Source organism: Symphalangus syndactylus, chromosome 10 (assembly GCF_028878055.3).
Source record: "Symphalangus syndactylus isolate Jambi chromosome 10, NHGRI_mSymSyn1-v2.1_pri, whole genome shotgun sequence".
In the NCBI taxonomy this organism is placed as follows: domain Eukaryota; kingdom Metazoa; phylum Chordata; class Mammalia; order Primates; family Hylobatidae; genus Symphalangus; species Symphalangus syndactylus.
In genome coordinates this window covers 81,926,103-81,947,458 of record NC_072432.2, presented here as the reverse complement: position 1 = coordinate 81,947,458, position 21,356 = coordinate 81,926,103, and the positions used below count along the sequence as shown (strand labels likewise).

The following is a 21,356-nucleotide window of genomic DNA, read 5'->3' as shown; positions in this document are numbered from 1 at the left end:
AAAGATAAAGATTAATGCCGTAGCAAAATATTCCTTTATTAGTCAATTTATAAAATTTAAAAATTGGAGGTTAAGTGGTCAGATTTTTTAGTGGGAGAAACCCGAGTGACATTTAGAGTAATGATTGAAAACTGCAGGACGGCATGATGGCTCACACCTGTAATCCCAGCACTTTGGGAGGTCAAGGTGGGCAGATCCCTTGAGCCTAGGAGTTTCAGAGCAGCCTGGGCAACATGGTGAAACCCCATCTCTATCCTTCCAAAAACAAACAAACAAAAAAACAAACAAACAAAAAAATTTAGCTGGGTGTGATGACATGTGTCTGTGATCCCAGCTACTTGGGGGGCTAAGGTGGGAGGATCCCTTGAGCCCAGTGATCTTCCCACCTCAGGAGGTTGCCTGAGATTGCACCACTGCACTTCAGCCTGGGTGACTAAAAACAAACAAACAAATAAAACTGCAGAAGTGCAAGTCTGTGTTGACCAGCAATATTTTTATATTGGGAAAATGGATTTAAAAGAAACAACCAGCAAAGCATAAGCCTCAGTTATACAAAGATGTTAAGAACATTTGTATGGTTTTAAGAGAAAAACATGAGTTTAGGTTCTATTTCCCAACATGAAGAAATTGCCGATTCCACAATGCAGAGGGAAATCTCCTGCTAAGGTGCAGATCCTTTCTAGTGAGCTGGGTGACAAGAGAAAGTATAGAGATTCTCCTCTTGCGATAAATAAATCCTTCCCTACTAATATTCTCATATTCCTAAATGATGGTGTAGCCAATGAACTTGAGACTTAGAAGGGCCCTGAGATCCATCTTGACCAAATCTCTTATATAAGAGGCCTCAGGGGTTAAATATTTGCCTAAGCTCATTCCTAGATAATGGCAGAAAAGGAACTAGAATTACAGGAATTCAACTTCTCGCACTTTATTAATAACACAGCAAAAACATGATCTGTTCTCGACTGGCTGGCTACCATGTAAACAGTGCGAAGCCAAGAGATTAGGAGGGTGCCGAGGAAAGCCATTAAGCATCCACAGCTCCACTACCTAGGCAGATGGTCAGCAGGCAGTTTAGCTGTGGGAGTATTTCCAATTTGCATGAATGAAACATGGACAAATAAGATAAAGCTGGCTCCAGGAAAGTAATTCCCCCAGTTCCCCTGAGCCTTGGATTTGGAAAACTGCAGCCCATCCTGGAATTAGGGAACATCACAAACGGTACTGGGGAGAACTCCCCATGTGGCCTCGGCCCACGCCTGGAGGCGGTCAAGGTCCTAGGTGCCGGCTCGCCCACAAGCTATGGCTGAGACAGAAAAACAAAGGAAAAAAAGTCCTCCCCCAACACACACATGAGCAAAACCCATCTTCCTGTGTTCTCTGCCAAGAGAGCTGGAGCAAGAGAGATGAGTTTGAGACTCTGATTCATCCATCAAGACAAATAAACTCAGTCTATGGAGGTTAGGAGGGCAATTTGTGAAGCAAACAAAAGTTGAGTTTTGGAAAGGGGCTCTGAAGAAAATGAAGATGACGTCCCAGGAATTTAACCTCATGACGAGAAGAGAAAGTGACTCACTCTTGACGCGTGGACTACTGAAAATGCCAACAGGCAAACACCCCCAAAAGGCAGCTCCAGAGGCTATCCTGCCAACGTGTCGGCCCTCCTCCCAATCCACAAAAACGTGCAGTCTGAGTTCCGAGCTAGCGTCCTGCTGAGCTGAAGGAGCATCTCCAGTGGAGAAGATGGCCCGATGGCACCGTTCCATTTCAGCAGCAGCAAAAGAAGCTCTGACTGGTATAATGCACTTCCTGCAGTGGCACCAAGCTCCTGGGCTGGCCTGGGGCATCCACCCTTGCTCTTTGGTCAAAACCACTGTCTTTACCTGCGTTCACTTCTCTGGTGGCCTCCTCGCCTCATCCTCAGGAAATCTCTAACACATCTTTGAGTCATTTACTCCGTTCCCGTTATCTCTCTCTGCTCCACAGTCCTCGCTCCCAGAGGACTCTCAGGGTTGTCTGGCCAGGTGTTCCTTTGCTCCCTCCCCCCATCTCCGGCCCCAGCATGGACCATAGCTGTGAGTTTGTGCTCAGACTCCATACACTCTTTCTTTGTCCCTGAGCATCACTAGAGTATCTGGCTAAGGTCCCATCCACCCTTCTGGTGGCATGGGTCTCCCATCCCTTTATCAAATCCACTCCCCACTTTTTGGGTGGAGATAATTCTGCTCCCCTTGAGTGTGGTCTGTACTTAGTGACCTACTCTGGTGATGCACTTGAATAAAATATAGTGGGAGGGACAGTGCATGCCTGCAGCTTCTTTCTTGCTTTTTGTGGGATCACTTGCTCTGGGAGAAGCCAGTGCCGTGCTGTTAGGATGCCCAAAGGGCACAAAGGAGAGGTCCATGTGATGAGGAACTGGGTCCTCCTGACAACAGCCGTGTGAGAGAGTCAATCTAAAGCCAGAACAAAGTCCCTGACTGCAGCCTCATGGGACACTCCAGGCCAGAACCACAAAACTAAGTTACTCCCAAGTTTTTGATCCACAGAAACTGTGTGAGATGGTAAATATTTATTATTATTTTAGGCTGCTAAGTTTTGGACTAATTTGTTATGAAGCAGCAAACAACTAATATTTTCCTTTAGTTTTAATTTTTTTTTTTTTTTTTTTGGAGATGGAGTCTTGCTCTGTCGCCCAGGCTGGAGTGCAATGGTGTGATCTTGGCTCACTGCAACCTCTGCGTCTTGGGTTCAAGTGATTCTCCTGCCTCAGCCTCCCGAGTAGCTGAGATTACAGGCATGCACCACCACACCCAGTGAATTTTTGTATTTTTAGTAGAGACGGGGTTTCACCATGTTGGTAGGGCTGGTTTCTAACTCCTGACCTCAGGTGATTCACCTGCCTTGGCCTCCCAAAGTGCTGGGATTACAGATGTGAGCCACTGTGCTTGGGTTTTTTTTTTTTTTTTTTTTTGAGGCGGAGTCTCACTCTGGCCCCCAGGCTGGAGTGCAGTGGCGCGATCTCGGCTCACTGCAAGCTCCGCCTCCTGGGTTCACGCCATTCTCCTGCCTCAGCCTCCCGAGTAGCTGGGACTACAGGCGCCCAACACCGCGCCCGGCTAATTTTTTTTTGTATTTTTAGTAGATACGGGGTTTCACCCTGTTAGCCAGGATGGTCTCGATCTCCTGACCTCGTGATCCGCCCGTCTGGACCTCCCAAAGTGCTGGGATTACAGGCGTGAGCCACCGCGCCCGGCCTGTGCTTGGTTTTAATTGTTTTAAAAGAAGAAAAAAACCGAATACTACAACATCTTTGAACTTTCTCCATCATCAGCTAGAGTTCTTTCTTAATTAATAATCATAATCTCTTTTTGGAAGGTTTTTTTTTTGGTTTGTTTTTAGTCATAAAGTCCTCTTTCCAAGAATTAGGGTAAAAAACCAAAAACAAAACAAAGTATCAATAACATACTCAAACAAAGTCCTCATCGATGGACAGTTATTTATTTGGGAACATTATGACTTGACCCCAAGAAGATGTCTGCGATGATGATATATATTTTCAAGGGCTGTTCTTAACATGTTCTTTGTACCTGCCATCCTAGAATCTTTTACGTTACTTTCATCATTATACAAAAAAGAACTGGAACTTATATCCTCCCAGGGATCCCAAAACATAAGCCTTAACTGTGAGCCTCTGTAACCTTAAACAGTCCATGGAAGACACAAGGGATTTTTTTTGTTAGTCTTGTATTTACACTTTAAGAAATAATAAGTGAGATTAACTTGTCATATGCCATAACACAGATGTACCTGTAGGACATTATGCTAAAAGAAATAAGCCAGTCCCAGGAGGGCAAATATGACATGATTCCATTTGTATGAGGTATCTAAAGTACTTAAACTTATAGAAGCAGACACGGAATGGTGGTTGCCAGGGGCTAGGGTAAGGGAGAAATGAAGAGTTGCTGTTCAATGGGTATAAAATTCTAGAGGCCTGGGCTTATAGTTAACAGCACTGTACTGCACACTTAAAACTTTGTGAAGAGGGCAGATGTGTTTTCTATCACAAAACACATAAAGTAAAGAAAACACATAAACTAAAGGAAAAACATAGTAAGTGAGATTAAAATGACCTTATTCCAAGATTCAAAGCAGTGATTACTTTTTTGCAACACTTCAGGACTTCTCCAACAGACCACCGAGTATTGTATGGTCTCAAAAATTCCTCAAAACTAAAAAAAAAAAAAAAAAAAGTTTTGTTTTTCATAAAAAACAAAAAATGTTGCTCTCTTCTTCCTGGAGAATAATTGATAGGGTAGGGAAAAAGTGGATATCATAAAATATCTAAACCAAACATAAAGAGAAGAGGTTGTGGTTACAGGAAATTTGGGAATCACTGATCTGGAAATAGGTTGAGGTTTCAAAAGAAGTGGGCTTTAGGCTGGGAGTGACAGCTCATGCCATAGTCACAGCACGTTGGGAGGCTGAGGTGGGCAGATCTCTTGAGCACAGGAGTTCAAGACCAGCCTGGGCAGCAGCCCTGTGTGGAGGTGCATTCCTATAGTCCTAGATACGTGGGAGGCCGAGGTGGGAGAATCGCTTGAGCCTGGGAGGTGGAGGTTGCAGTGAGCCAAGATCGTGCCACTGTACTCTAGCCTGGGTGACAGAGATCCTGTCTCAAAAAAAAAAAAAGTGAGTTTAACAAAAAATATATGAGCATTTGAAATGCTAACCTCCAGTCAAAGGACTGACATCACCAGTTTACTATCTAATTTCCCCTATAGCAAAGTCGTGCAGACACAACACCCAAGGGAGGCGGGGGAAACGGCAGCCAGTGCCAAGCAATGATGATAAGTAATGAGCTAATGCACAGATAAGATGGGCCTAGCAACACATCAGTAATGGCAGAGAAAAATAAAGGAGGCTGAGATACTTTCTATTCAGTAGTGCATGGTTGGAGTCAAAAATGAAGAACATACAAATGGCAGGATTTTGTCATATCATTTTCCACAGAAAAAATAAAAGAAAATATCAAAAGATGGGAACTGGCACATGAAAGGTTGAACTGTCACAGTGCACGTATATAATTATCACTGCCAAGCAGTAAACCAAGAATGGGATTAGTTGAAGGCACCGAGGGAAGTGAAAGGAAACTGGATATACAAGGAGAAAGGGACAGATTGTGTTTAAATTTAGAACATGGGCTCATGCCCTCAAAGTGGACTGATAGCTGAAGCATGCTTTCTCTTCAGTCATTCCTCCATTTGCTACTGTTTTACAATAAAAGCTAATTCTGTGAAGCTTTCCATGGCCACTTTTGGATGCAGGCCCTTTCTGAAGGACACGAGAGAAATGTGAAGGCGGTAAGGAAGCCTTTCTGGCCAAGATTGGAGAAATTCTCTGAGCCCCTCACCCAGCCATTAGGCCTAGAGGGTCTTATGTGGGTGGTTGAATCACCAGGTTGAACCGCCAGGCTTGCCCCTCCCAGACCTCCTTCTAGGGGTGTTTTTAGGAGGAAGGAGACCTCATGTCCTTTCGTGGCATTGTTTCAAGACAGGATCTCACCAAGACATCTTGACTTGCTCAGTAAAGAAACTCAACTTAGTGGGGAAGCTTGAGTGCCCATTTGGGGTCTTGGGCCATCTGTGGGGCTGGAGGGAGCAGAAAAGAGAATTAAGACAGCAAATAGGCCTGGGGTGATGGCTCATGCCTATAATCCCAGTGCTTTGGGAGGCCAAGGTGAGAGGACTGTTGAGGCCAGATGTTCGAGACCAGCCTGGGCAACATAGTGAGGTCTGGTCTCTACAAAAAATAAAATAAAAAATAAAAAATTAGCCAGGTGTGGTGGCTGTCCAGCCTGTCCTTGTGCCATCTTTTTCAGTTTTCCTTAGATGGTCTGTCCTTCTGTGGTGGCACCTGCCTGTAGTCACAGCTACTCGGGAGGTGGAGGTAGAAGCATTGCTTGACTCCAGGAGTTTGAGGCTGCAGTGAGCCATGATGTCACCACTGCACTCCAGCCTGGGTGACAGAGAAGGCCCTGTCTCTACAAAAAAAAAAAAAAAAAAAAAAAGACAGCAAATAAGCAGAGAGAAGGTGGGCAGGAGCCACACATTACAGAAACTTCTCATTATTGAGATTTCTATCTTTCTAGGCTGTTTGTGGTCTCTCACAACAAAACAAAATGAGGTCAGGTGCGGTGGCTCGCTCCTGCAATCCCAGCACTTTGGGAGGCCGAGGCAGGTGAATCACTTGAGGTCAGCAGTTTCAGACCAGACTGGCCAACATGACAAAACCCTGTCTCTACTAAAAATGTAAAACAGCTGGGCATGATGGTGTACGCTGGTAATCCCAGCTACTCGGGAGGCTGAGGCAGGAGAATTGCTTGAACCCCGGAGGCAGAGGTTGCAGTGAGCCGGAATTGTGCCATTGCACTCCAGCCTGGGTGACAAAGTGAGATCCTGTCTCAAAAAAACAAGAGACAAAAAACACCAAAATGGAAGATCCTCAGTGGGAACTATTCAGCACCAGCCCTCTGTGGGTCCTGGGAATCTTAAGTGAGTCTTTCCTCTTTCTTCTAGAAGTTCTCCCAGAGTACCCTATTTTTCCCTCAAAATGACTGGAAAAATTCATTGTATAATGTCTTATTAAGAAAGTAATTTTCTAAAGAGGTTGGTTTAAATAAAAACAAAAACCACATAAATATTCAGCTTATGTTTGGGGGAGCTTTTTCTACTTCCTCTATCCCGTCCCTTCCCCACAACTAAACAAAAAATTTGATTGTCTTATTATGTTAACACGGATTCAGTTTATCTACGCATTTCCATTATGGCTAACAAATAAAAAAAGCACATGTCCTGCTGAAAATCACATTTAACAAATCCCTTTGGGGACAGAAAAAAGTGCAAACCATTTAAAAATATTAGTTTGTGGGAGGAAGAAGTCAGTTGCAAATCACTCCTCTGCATTATCCTCTAGTTAAATGAGGTGGATGCCCCAGGCCACATTTATAATGAGGTAAGGCTCTCAGTCTCTTACTGCAGGCCTGAACCATAACTGTTCTCAAATCAAACATGCAATGTGCAACCAAAAGGTTCAATAAGAAGACCTTTGTTTTCTCTTCTGAAAGTCTAAGACAACACAAGCCAGCTCACAAACTGGCCGCAGGGGTAATGAGCACTGGATACAAGGGATGTTCAGTGTATTTTTCTACTTGATTAAGATCGATTAATTCTAAAACACAAATGTGTTCAAGCTTGTGGATCAGTGTTGAATGCTGTAACACACACATCTCAATGTATTAAATAGTTTATTGACATAAAATTGCTAATTAAAAGGGCCAATTCATTTGAAGATGGGTTCCCCCTGCACCTATTCATTGTACACTACTTCCTACTTCTTCTGCTCTGAACACACCTGGCCCTGAAAGTTACTGAAGTCCCGAGGGTCCATGTGTATAAGGTGCTGGCAAAGCCTGTCTGGAAGAAGTGTGTGAATCTATATAAGGTACTGCATGAGCATATGTTGGTCAAAAGTGATGCCCATCAATGCAGTACTCCAGGTCCTACTGAAGACACTGTTTTTGATATATTGGGGGGAATGAAATACTTGGTGTTTACAGAGAATGTTCTTCCTGCTGCAGCCCCTGGAAAGCCACTTCTAGTCAACCATTCAATTCCATGCTGTCATTGAGTATACATACATCTCAGTAAGTCAGGAGAGGTCTGCATGCGTTAGGAGAGCAGGATCTGTCAGTAGGAGGCCTATTTGGGGCTTTTACATCTGGTGTGTCTATTTCCTTTCTTCATCTGTGCTGACAACTAAGTTTGCACTCAGTCTGGTATCATAGCTGGTTCTTAATCACTTGGGGTTAGATTAAGCAACCCTGGATCTCTAACAATGGCTGTGTTGCAACACACACAAGGAAATTGGGTCTTTCTTTTTCCCTGGGTGGTCACTGTGTGGGCAGTGTCCTCTAACAGCACACACGTGGCCATCAGGCTCTCCGCCCAGAATAAGGGACTGATCTCAGTCGATATCAGAATAGGTCTAAGGGAGCCACATCAGCCTTGCTGTGGCATATTTGGTCATGGAGGCTAGCAGGGTACTCAGGAAGGCAGGTTTCATACGGGCTTTCAAAACTTCGGGTCTGCTTAGGAAGGTTTGTCTTGAACAGCTTTTTTCCTGAGGATTGGGAACCTTGGCTGGGGTAAGGGAGGTGATTATTGAAAATGTCCTAGGCTTGGTGCAGTGGCTCATGCCTATAATCCCAGCACTTTGGGAGGCTGAGATGGAAAGATTGCTTGAGGCCAGAAGTTCGAGACCAGTCTGGGCAACATGGTGAGACCCCTAACTTTTTTTAAATTAAACTTACAATTAAAAAAAAACCTTATTTTAGGTTTGGGGGTACATGTGAAGGTTTGTTACATAGGTAAATTCATGTCACGGGGTCTGTTGTACAGATTATTTCATCACCCAGGTATTAAGCTCAGTACTCAATAGTTATCTTTCCTGCTCCTCTCCCTCCTCCCACCCTCCACTGTCAGGTAGAACCCAGTGTCTGTCGTTTCCTTTTTTGGGTTCATGAGTTCTCATCATTTAGCTCCCACTTATAAGTGAGAACACATGGTATTTGGTTTTCTGTTTCTGCGTTAGTTTGCTAAGGATAATGGCCTCCAGCTCCATCCATGTTCCCGCAAAAGACATGATCTCATTCTTTTTTATGGCTGCAGATACCCTATCTCTACAAAAAAATAAAAAATTAGCTGAGTGTGTGTGTGTGTGTGTGTGGGCGTGCCCCTGTGGTCCCAGCTACTTGGGAGGCTGTGGCAGAAGGATTGCTTGGGCCCAGGAGGTTGATGATACAACGAGCTGTGCTCATGCCACTGCACTCCAGCCTGGGTGACAGAGGCAGACCCTGTCTCAAAAAAATTAAATAGGCAGTTGCAGTTGTGTTCTCTAAGTTCCTATCTTTCTGTCGGTGCCACCTAGATGGCCTCTCAAAACCTTGACCCAGCCACCACCAGCGTTGCTGCTGCCTATAAAGGTGCCACCCCCAGCAGAGGTGCCACCCGGGACCCTGTGGGCAAAAGGCTACAGCAGGAGTTGATGACCTTCACAATGCCTGGTGACACAGGGATTTCTGTCTTCCCTGAATCAGGCAACCTTTTCAAATGGGTAGGGACCATCCATGGAGCAGCTGGCACAGCATATGAAGACCTGAGGTCTAAGCTCTCCTAGAGCTCCCAGGGGCTACCCTTACAATGTACCCATGGTGAAGTTCCTCACGCCCTGCTACCACCCCAACGTGGACACCCAGGGTAACATCTGCCTGGACATCCTGAAGGACAAGTTGTCTGCCCTGTATGATGTCAGGACCATCCCGCTTTCCATCCACAGCCTTCGAGGAGAACCCAACATTGATAGCCCTTTGAACAGGCATGCTGCCAAGCTCTGGAAAACCCCCACAGCTTTTAAGAAGCACCTGCAAGAAACCTACTTAAAGCAGGTCAGCAGCCAGGAGCCCTCACCCAGGCTGCCCAGCCTGTCCTTGTGTCGTCTTTTTAAGTTTTCCTTAGATGGTCTGTCCTGTCTGTGATTTTTGTATAGCACTCTGTATCTTGAGCTGTGGTATTATTATTATTATTTGTCTTTTAAGCCTCCAGTTGAGTGCTTGTGATGTATATTAAATAAATGCATTTTGGGTTGGGCATGGTGGTGCAGGTCTGTAATCCTAGCACTTTGGGAGGCTGAGAGGGGAGTTTAAACCAGGAGTTTAAGACCAGCCTGGACAACATAGCAAAACCCTGTCTCCATAAAAAATGCAAAAATTAGCTGGGCATGGTGGTGTGTGCCTGTAGTTCCAGCTACTCGGGGAACTGAGGTGGGAGGATTGCTCAAGCCAGAGAAGTTGAGCAATAAGCTGAGATTCCTGCCACTGCACTCCAGCATGGGTGACAGAGTGACCCTGACTAAAACAAACAAAAAAAATAATTAAATAAATAAATAACAACAAAATGCCCCAGAACTGCCCAAGATTACTAGTGTCTCTGGCTCATGAGGTCAGACTAGGATGGGCCTCTCCAAACAGCCCGCTAAGCTTCCACAACTACAGTTACAGTTCAGGCCACAAGCCAGCCCAGATGCCAATACCACTGTCACCACCACCACCTCCACGGCCACAGCCCATTTGTGGTGAGCCTTCTAAAGCGTGTTCTCTTTATCTGATCCGCAGCACAGTCCTGTGGAGTTGATCGGGAGTGATCATGATTTCTGTCGCATAAAGGTGAGGAAAAAGGGAAGAGGGAAGATGGGAGGACCTAGTGACTTTCCCAAGGTCAGCAGCTCACCCGGCCGCTGTCCTGGCACCAGCAAGCGAGCTTCCAAACTCTGCCCATCGTACTTTCCTCTTTGGAAAATGCATCTCTCTCTCTCTCTCTCTCTCTCTCTTTTTTTTCTTTTGAGTCAGTCTCACTGTGTCACCCGGGCTGGAGTGCAGTGGAGCAATCCCAGCTCACTACAACCTCTGCCTCCTGGGTTCAAGCAATTCTCCTGTCTCAGCCTCCTGAGTAGCTGGGATTACAGGTGTGCGCCACCACGCCTGGCTAATTTTAGTATTTTTAGTGGAGACAGGGTCTTGCCATGTTGGTCAGGCTTGTCTTGAACTCCTGGCCTCAAGTCATCTGCCTGCCTCGGCCTCCCAAAGTGCTGGGATTACAGGCGTGAGTCACCTTGTCTAGCCTGGAAAATTTACCTCTAATCCCAGATAAAAACATTCCCCCCACCCACCATTGTCTCCTGCCTCTGAAGGCATTAAAAAGTTAAAAAGAAGCTGCAACTGGCATCTGGCCTCTACTTCCCATTCAGGGGATTGTGAAAGTACTATAGGCTTCACCCATTTCTCTCCTCACATGAGACACAAAAGAGTCTCCAGCCTGACTTTAGGGGCTTACGTCACTTTGGCCCAGACTCTCCCATTTCTTTCCTCTACCTCTTAAAGTTGGAGGAAGGCCCTTTTTCCATAGCATCCTTTGCCTCTGTCCTATTTATACCATTTGAAAACCAAGCTCTTTTAAACACTTTTTCAGACAGCTTGCTTCTTTTAAGTCTTTCAATTAAAAGAAAGAAAGAAAATATATAGCTCCCAACTAAAACACAGCCACCAGCACCCAAAGACTGTCATGCTTCAGGAATTTAAATTGTACTTCATTTGGGCATAATCTGTGTTAAAACAATATAGCATTATCTGCTTTGAATGCGCCAGGCACCCTCAGGGTGGAGTTGCATTTTGTATGAGTTATTAAATCTGGTTGGAACTCACAAGAAACAGTGCCATGTGGGGAAATCCGTGCCGACTGGACCCTTGACTGATCACATTTCAAAGCCTGGTGCTTTGCTAAAGGGCATCGTCCTTTAAAAATAAGCAATCCTATTACTCAGAGCCTTCTCTGCACACCATGTCTTTGAAGGAATTTGATCGTTTGCAAATTCAAAGTTGGAAATTAAAATCCCACAAATAAGACTTGAATCCATTTATTCATGCTAAAATGAATGTAGCTTTGGAAAGTCTATCCTTATTAGGATCATTTCAGTATAATCTGTGATCTGGTATGAGGTTGCTTAACTAACCTCCTGCCCACTAAAGGAGACATATTTTCTAAGATAAGCTCTGCCTTCAAAGGACTCAGGAGAACCCATAGAATAATATTAACTGAAGTGCATTTCTTTTTAAATAACATTTCATTGTTTCCTTAATCTGTGTTATTTTTATTTTGCCAGGCTTAGGATATCTTCTCCTCCTCCCCTAACATGCATTAAAATTAATCTTGGCCACTGCAGGAGTGATCAAAGCTCTACCATTCACAGAGGAATGTCTATTCCTCCAAGCTTGGGGAGGTTTCCTAACTAATGAACTAGAACATTGTCAGATGTCTCATTGCCAAGTAATATATTAAAGTGCTTTTCTAATGAGATTTCTGCAAGGTAACCACAAAACCATAAAAAGCACACTAAGCTTCAGTGAAGCAAAAACATTAAAAAAAAATAACCAAATGCCTTTTAGAGATAGAAGAAGTCAACACAACAGCTAAAAAAAGCTAAAGAGAATTTGACAAGTAGAAAAATAAAGTCCAGATAATTTTTGCATTTGAAATAAAGGGTAGACACAAAGCAGAGGAATGTGGTGGGTAGACAGGGCATCAAGGAACTACCTGAGTATCTGTGTATGACTGAAGCGCCTGCCTTTCCACTCATCCTCGTCCACTTGGAACGTGGATCTGTTCTACATAACTACATATGGGCCCTATGAACATCTCTTTATTTTCAGAACTTTCGAGAATTCAGGAATACGACATAAAAATCTTGAATACCAAGGCTCTCGTCTCAGTCAGCCTGGGCTGCTATAACAAATACCATGGACTTGGTGGCTTAAGCATCTGAAGTGTATTGAATGGGAAGTCCAAGATCAGGGTGCGAGCATGGTAGGGTTCTGGGGAGGCCCACTTCTTGGCTTGTAGACGGCTGCCTTCTTGCTGTAGCCTCACATAGTGGAAAGAGCGATCATCTTTCTTTGTCTCTTCTTATAGTGCACTAATCCCATTCACCTCTCAAAGGCCCCACTTGTGAATACCATCTCACTGGGGGTTAAAGTTTCCACAGAGAAATTTTCGGGGGGACACCAATATTCAGACCATAGCTGATCTCTTTACTAGAACCAAAGTACCGAGGAATTCTTGCTCAAAACACAAACAAAAGGAATGCCATGAAGCCTCTACCATGGATTACTTGGAAACAAGTCCTTGGACGTCCCTCCCTTGGCTCTTGCTTGTCACTCCTCCTTCATTATTTAACCATGCAACCTCCCTGACATCAATGAAGCCAGAAAGCTAAGAAGCCAGCCATTTTGGTCACCTTCGTGTAAGCGTATGGCTCCAGTCTGTTCTGTACAGATCTGACAGTCTTGCAGCACTGGCTTCCTTCCAAGAGGTGAAGAGTAGAACTGACAGATTAAAGGATCTTATGGGGTCTGAAAACCAGCTTAGAAGGTGATGTGGGTGTTTAGCTTAAGGAAAAGAAGCCTAGGGTGGGGACACACCTGTGAAATATCCTCTACATTTGAAGGGAAGCCATGTCAGAGAATGAGCAGTCTTGATTTTAGTTACTTCAGAGGGAAGCACTAAGATCAAAGAATCATTACCTATTTAAGGTCAAGGTAACAAAGGTCTGTCAGCAGTAAAGGATATCCAACAATAAACAGACTTCCTGAAAATGCAGTCATGTGTATCTGAGCAATAGTTGAAAGTTGTCAGGGATGTATCCTTCATCTTACTCATAATTTCAATCATATCCAATCAAATGATAGCTTGATTCCAAAGGGAAACTTTTTATGAATAAATATTATTTATTTTAAACAGCTAACCTCACTAGTACTGAAAAATGATTTATTCAAAATTAATAGTATTAAAGTATTTTTCAAAGTTTGTACTCTGTATGTCAGTATAGTGTGGAAATAGAAAAACAAAAAACAAAATATGCTGCTCTGGGTTTATATGAAAGAGACAAAGCAGAAAAAGGCATGCATTCATGGATGTTATATATTCACTTCTATGAGACCACAGAACACATCCAAACAGTCCTCCTTTTATAGCAGTTCTTCAAGAAAGGCATATTTATTTATTTATTGAGACAGAGTCTTGCTCTGTCTGTTGCCCAGGCTGAGGTATAGTGATGTGATCTCGGCTCACTGCAACCTCCACCTCCCGGGTTCAAGCGATTCTCCTGCCTCAGCCTCCTGAGTAGCTGAGATTACAAGCACATGCCACCACACCTGGCTAATTTTTGTATTTTTAGTAGAAATGGGGTTTGACCATGTTGGCCAGGCTGGTCTCAAACTCCTGACTTCAAGTGATCTGCCCACCTCACCATCCCTAAGTGCTAGGGTTACAGTCGTGAGCCACCATGGCTGACCAAAAGAAGGCGTATTTTAAAAGGTCAAATAATTGACAGAACAATTTACTCTGGCACTCCAAGGCCAATGCAAATGCTGGAATGCAGCCTTCAATTGAATCTTGTACTGAAGCATCATCAGCCTTCAGGAATGTAACAGGAAATGAAATGCAAAGGGAACAGAACTTCTGCGTCACTCACAGAATCTCTGCATTCACACAGGTCTGCATTCAGATCCAGGTGATGTTGGCTAAATGACTTAATGGTTTGAGCCTCAGTTTTCTCATCTACAGAATGGGGTAATAACAGCATTCAGGCCTTGTGGAGTGTTGTGATGCAGGTGCAGGGCTTCCCATGCTGTCTGGCACACAGAGCACTCAATCAATAAATCGTCCCTGTTAACTTACAATTTCAAAACAATTATTTTAAAATGCCATAGGATTTGTTTCCCTGGTTAAGGGGGAGCTGGACCAGATGACTTTCATAGTTCCTGTCAACAACCACAAATTCTATTATCCTGTTTCATGTTACTCTTTTCCCCCCTCAACTCATTCCTGCCACCCACCACCCACCCCACCCAACTGTGGCCACGGTAACAAAATCAACAGCAATACCTGTTCACTGACTGCTCACTGTTAGGTAACTAGAGCACCCTAATGGCGCTGGTTCCGGGTTCTTCTTCCTCAATGCAAGCCCGCCAAAGGAAAAACCAATCAGAGAGAGGTGTTTTCCTGCCTCGCTCTAAGCCCCACCCCAACCCATACAGCCCTCCTGGGCATAAAAGAAGCAAACCCCTCACCGCGCTCTCTCTCTGTCTCCTGCCCAGCCCAGCCTGCTGCCTCCAATAAAGATCTCTTGGCTGAGCCGGTGTGCCGTGGTCTTAAGTCTGAGTGTCACTCTTTCATTGGTGCCGTGACTCGGATTGGGACTCCCCGCCTCCGGCGGGACCCCAGTCCCCCTCAGACTCAGACCAGGCCCCGGCCGGCCTTCGCCCAATTTCCCGTCCGCCGAACAGCGCATCCACCACCGGCTCCTGTTTGGTAAGTCCCCTTCCGTAGTCTGCCGCCTAGTCCTATACTGTGGCGACAGATTCCTGCTTCCCCTCCTCAACCCGCAGGGAACGGAGTTTTCTCCCTCTCCTCCTCGCCCCTCTGGCCTGAGCCTCTGCCCCGAGCCTCCGCCCCATGCCATACTGTTGGCTACATACAAAAATCTTGGTACCAAGTGGCTCATGGTCCCTCGGCCATGCTGTTGGCCCTTCAGTCCCTTCGCCTTGGTGACGACCAACTGAAGGCCCTGAACCTGATTACAGTGTTCGGCTAACTAGGGGACGCCCTCTTAGCCCTCACTGCCTCTCCGTCCATGGGAGGCTCCGCATCCCTGCCGGCCGACTCCCCCCTAAAATGCCTTCTAGACAATCTGGCTACCCTAGGCCTTGCCGCTGACCTCAAACCTAAATGCTTAATCAAATTCTGCACACGAGATTGGCCGACCTACCCCTTAGACAACCAAAATGAATGGCCCCTTATGGGACCCTAGACCCTGAAATTCCCCAGGGCCCTTACAATGATTGTGCGCACGGGAGATTGGGCAGAGATCCCCCACGTTCCTAACTTCTCCTATTAGACGATAAGCCTCACCTCTTTCTGTCCCTGTTAACCCTAACCACAACAAGTGTCATGGCTGGCCTCCACTCCAAAAGGCTTTCCCAACCCTCTCCCCTTCCTACTTCCGATTTTAACCCTGCTGACGAACCGCTGCCATATCACCATCCCCAACCTCGCCCGTCCACCACCGCGCAACCGCCAACAACCCCAGCCCTACCCATCGGAGCGCAGGCAGTCCCCGATCACAATCCTGGCTGCAATTATAACTCCCAAGACGGTGTCACAGCCCGAGACCACTTTGCCACCTGTTTAATAACAGGTCTCCAGAAGGCAGCTCAAAAGGCAGTCAATTTTGATAAACTCCACAAAATCATCCAAGAAAAACATGAAAACCCGTCCGCCTTCCTCGCCCGCCTTACACAGGCACTCCAACAATACACCAACATGGACCCTGAAGCCCCCGACAGCAGACAACTTCTCATGTTCCATTTCTTCGCACAAAGCTTCCCAGACATTCGGGCCAAACTAAAAAGGCTAGACAGAGGTCCCTTTACCCCGCAGACCGAGATCCTCGCTACCGCGTTCAAGGTCTACCACAACCGTGACAAGCAGGCAAGGAGGCAAAAGTGCCAAATGTTGGCTCAGGCCTTCAAGGCCCCAACCCAACCTGTCAGACGCCCTGCCTCTATGTCCACTCACCGCCAACCCCCTGGACCCTGCTTTAAGTGTGGGAACAAAGGTCATTGGGCTCGTGAGTGTCCTAATCCCAGGCTACCCAAAAGACCGTGCCCCAAGTGCCAACAATCCGGCCACTGGGCAACCGACTGCCCCAGCTCCCTCGGGGGAGCTGGGCCAGACCCCGTCCTAAAGCCGATCTCATTAAGTTGGCAGCCTACGACTGACGGGGCCCTAGGACCTCTTCCCGACACACACCATCACCACGCAGGAGCCCAGGGTGCCTCTTGCGGTGAGTAGGCGTCTCGTCATTTCCCTCCTACTTCCTTGGTTCTGCAGGAGTATTAAGGCGCTGTCTCCACCTCTGGCCCTCCTATAGTCAAAGTAGGGGGGGCCACCCCATGCAGCCAAAGACCACCCCACCCCTAACATGCTCTCATAAGTTCCTGATCATGCCCCAGTGCCCCCCTTCCTTTCCTCACACTTCCCGGCATCTCCAGCGACATCTCTCAAGCCACCGAAGACCTCCTTCAGCAGCTAGACTCCCCCTCTGTTTCTGTCTCAGTACAGCAGTCTTGGCTCTTACTTCTACAGGAAGGAATCCAACTCTTAAACACCTCTAACATCTCTCCCTCCAACTGCTTCCTATGTGCCAGCCTCAATAAACTGCCACTTATTGCTGTTCCTGTCGCCCTCCCAAACACTACTAACACTACCAGTCATTCATCACTCCCCAACACCCCCTTAATATTCGGTGTTCCTCTCTTCAACATGTCCCAGGCCGTTACCTGCTACACAAACATACCAGAATCCCCTTCCTTCTGTAATACCACCACCTCATAACCTAACTCTTCCACCCCCGATGGATACTTCTTCTGGTGTAACCACACTCTTTACAAAACGATCAACTCCTCCATCAATACCACCTGCTTCCCTGTCACACTCCTGCCACAACTTACCCCCCTCTCCCTTTCCGAAGGGACCACCGCCTTCAACCTTAACCACCCTCCCATAAATCAGGCCCCAAGAAAAAGACGGGCTGTCTTTATACCTGCCATCCTTGGCCTCTCCCTTCAACCTCCCTTCTAGGCTCCGCTCTAGGGGCCACCTCCCTCGGATACGGAGTCTCGCAGGTTAATGAATTAAAGGTACACCTAGAATCCACTATTGAACAAACTGCGCAGTCACTAGCCGCCCTGCAACGACAAATCACCTCTTTAGCCGGAGTGGTCCTCCAAAACCGCAGAGCCCTAGACCTCCTGACAGCTGAAAAAGGAGGCACATGCATTTTCCTCCAAGAAAGCTGTTGTTACTTTATTAATGAGTCCCAGGTTGTCGAGACTAACATAAAAAATCTTAATGACATAAGACAAAAACTCCTCGAAACGAATACAGGCTTCTCACTTTGGGACACTCTAAAAATGCCTCTTTTAGCTTGGGTCCTACCATTTCTCGGACCCCTCCTAGGAATAGCGGCCTTTTGTACCCTCCTCCCCTACCTAATAAAGTTCATGCAACAACGAATCTCCTCCTTATCTAACCAGACTTTTAACCAGCTTCTCATCAGGCACTACCAACTCCTAGCAACTGAAGAAGATGACCAGGACTCACCTACCCATGGCCTCCGCCTCCAGGACCTGTAATTTCTTAGATTTCCTCCAGGCCCTCCAAGAAGATACGTGGCTCATAGCAGATCCCTCCCTGCCATATGGATGGCTCGTGTCCCTAGATGACCTCTCCTTACAAGGGACATCTTTGGACTTCACACCCCGGGAAGTGTTCACCTTCAGCGCCGTCTTCCTTGGCCTCCTGCTATTGCTCTGCCCCTACAGTCCTCCAATATCCCTTCCCACGACGCCCCTGTTCAGCAGGAAGTAGCCAGACGAACAGCGACGCCCACCTCCCCACTTCTTAAAAAACAAAAAAGGGAGGAATGTCAGGTAACTAGAGCACCTTAATGGCGCTGGTTCCTGGTTCTTCTTCCTCAATGCAAGCCCGCCAAAGGAAAAACCAATCAGAGAGAGGTGTTTTCCCACCTCGCTCTAAGCCCCACCCCAACCCACGCAGCCCTCCTGGGCATAAAAGAAGCAAACCCCCCACCGCGCTCTCTCTCTCTCTGTCTCCTGCCCAGCCCAGCCTGCTGCCTCCAATAAAGATCTCTTGGCTGAGCCGGTGCGCCGTGGTCTTAAGTCTGAGTGTTACTCTTTCATTCACTGTGGGCATTCATAGTGTAAATAATTTAACCCTCGCGACAGCCCTGTGAGGTTCGTACTGTCTCCTATTTTACAGAGGAGGGAACTGAGACACAGAAAGGTTGAGTAACTTGCCCAGTGCTACAAGGCTCATAAATGGTAGAGCTGGGATTAAAAAGCTAGACACCTCCTAACCACTATTCCATATTACCTCATAGGTAACCTAAAACTCTGCCTCAACAAATTAATTAGCCACTGCACAAGTAAACTACTTGGTGTAGCTGATGGGAAAGTGGTAAAACTCGATTTCAAACTTGTCTAAAAAAAAAAAAGAAAAATGGTAAAAGATCCAGTGTTTGTCTTCAATCTCCTCTTCTCAGTCTTCAATGCAGTTCTTCCAGCTCTTAATCTGAAGAGCTTCACTTCTACTTAATGATTTCTCTTCCTCCCCTCTCACAGAACACCCTTACCCTTGATGGGCCAGTGATATAAATATGCATTTCCCATTCACTTGTGAGTTTAGGATTTTTTTTTAAAAAAGAGCTCTACCATGTTCCTTTGATCTTTGCTTTTAATGCAGATGGGGTCCACGGAGAACCAGCTAATCCAGAGCCTACAGAGCCCGGAGCACAGTCAGGCATTTCAGAAATGCGCTTGGGTGGTAACTAGGAGATTTCTTGAACAATGGAAAGTTCCCAACAAAGCTGTCAGGGCTCAGGAGGACCAGCTCCACCACCCACCCCTGCTGATCTGGGAGCTACTACCTGGGCTGAGCTGGCTCCCGTCCACAGGGTCCCCAGTCCTCTGGCTCAGTTCAGTACCTCCTGCTGTGGTGGCTTGTTTCTTCTTGTCCTGAATGTTTTCTTCAGAGCTGATGATTAATGCCTTCCATTTAGGGTGAGAAAAATGACCTTGCTGTCTATGCAAGTGAGGATCATTTATTCCATCTACTTGGCTCAACTACTTGGCTCAACTCAGAGTATTTCTCTTTGCTGTCTTCTTGTTAAATACGATCGTTTCTTCAAGCAAGGTTTATATTGTCTTGTGATTTCCCTTTTTTGGGGTGTGTGTGTGTGTGTGTGTTTTAAAAAAACAAATTGCAGTGATACATGGCATTTTGCATTGCTAAAATTCACATCCCACTGTACTTCATTAGTAAAAGCCATTTATCCCCCACCTTTCAACACTGCTGGATGAGACGCAAATAGAACCATTTCAGTTTTCCAGTTGAACAGTCATGGGGAAAAAAAAAAAAGAGCAGAGCCTTGCTTATCTCTGTGTTACACATTAACACGGTCTTCCTTTGCAGAGGTTCTTCAAGGTAGACAGACTTTAAAAAGTCAAATAATTGACAGAATAATTACCCTGGCACTCCAAGGCCAATGCAAATGCTGGGATGTAGCCTTCAGCTAAATTCTACACCGAAGTTTCAGTCTTCAGGAAAGTAATAGAAAATGAAATGCAAAGAGAAGGGAATTTCCCAATTTCTCCACTAAGATTTTTTTTTTAAACCTCAAGTGAAAAAATCTAGTAAGTCAAATTCTATACGAAATCTTCCCAGTTATCTTCTGTCCAACAATCTCCCCTCCACTGACAGTGCTTTTCCTATCACTCTCGTGCTATTTGTCTCATTACTAATTGTTAGTAATAAGTTACTACTATCTTTACCACTGCCTCTATTACCATTTACTGAGTTTACTGTATGCCAGGCACAGTGCAGGCTTATGCATATATTATCTCAGGTAATCTTCACAGGAATCTAGTTAAGTGGCTATGCTTATTACCCCATTGTACAGATGAGGAATTGGAGGCTTTGAGAGGTTAAATAACTTGCCCAGAATGTGGCTCTGTGGAGCACATGGGAAGCAGAGCCAGGATTCAGGGTCGGTTTGACTCCAGAACTTCCATCCTGACCATGATTCCCACAGTTTTCTGAGTGATGGCCCATGGACATGACCCTTTCCCCCAACACAGGGTCTCCCACAGGGCTTAGTGGGTACCTGAATGAATGAATGACTACAAGAATGAATGAACCCATGAAAAAGTGAATGCGATTTCTGAAGACTGGATTTTCAAAATAACATACTTTATCTCAGTAAGAAAAGCAAGAAATGTCTAAAACTGAGTATGGGAATACTTAGGACTTTAAAATGAGATAATTTCTCTACCTGCCTAAGATTCAAAGGAGGGAAATTGACACTGCTGCATTCTACTCACATTGCCTGAGTGCTCCAGCCTACAGGGGTTATAGCTGAAACAACGGAAGCTGACATATTCAAAAGAATATTGATTGCAGACACATGAAGGGTTTTACTGAAGTTGGTATCAGAACCTTTCTTCCAATACTGAGCCCCCATCTTCCCGTTTAGAGGAAGATTTCTGAGTGAAATTTATTTTTTGAGACAGGGTCTCACTTTTCACCCAGGGTGGAGTGCAGTAGCACGATCATGGCTCACTGCAGCCTCTAACTCATAGGCTCAAGTGATCCTCCCACTCCAGCCTCCTAAGTGGCTGGGACTACAGGTGTGCACCACCACACCTGGCTGACATTTTCTTTTCTTACTTTTTATTTAGAACCGACCAGAGAGAATGCTAGTCTTACGCACCCTCCCTATGCCTACTGTGCACACCGACCCAGGAAATGTCAGCAGACAAACCAAACAGCCGATGAAAAGGAAAATGCTAAAAGACATTAGCTGGATCAGCACTACCAATGAAAGTGTGTTGGGTCACAAAAACGACCTGCAGTTTTCCTTTCCACTGCCAAGGGGATATCTCTGTTGGCTTCCGCTCATCAATCCCTCCTCCTTGGCCCTGGCCAGTGTTCCCAGAATCTCTCTGGTAGGCTGAGGATGCTGACAGATGCCATTGGTCCTTCTCACCTTTCCTTTCCTGGAAGTCAACACCCATTTCCTCTATGGAGCTTCCCCCTTTTGTCAGCAGG

The 21,356-nt window shown here is 45.8% G+C and overlaps 1 protein-coding gene and 1 pseudogene across 1 annotated transcript in view; one reads left to right on the top strand and one right to left on the bottom strand.

The window, feature by feature from the left end:
- Positions 1-21,356, bottom strand: part of IGFBP7 (insulin like growth factor binding protein 7) — an 85,191-nt gene that overhangs the window by 33,469 nt on the left and 30,366 nt on the right. The gene's annotated exons all lie outside the window — the stretch shown is intronic.
- LOC129490989 (ubiquitin-conjugating enzyme E2 C-like) lies at positions 8,625-9,781 on the top strand (annotated as a pseudogene).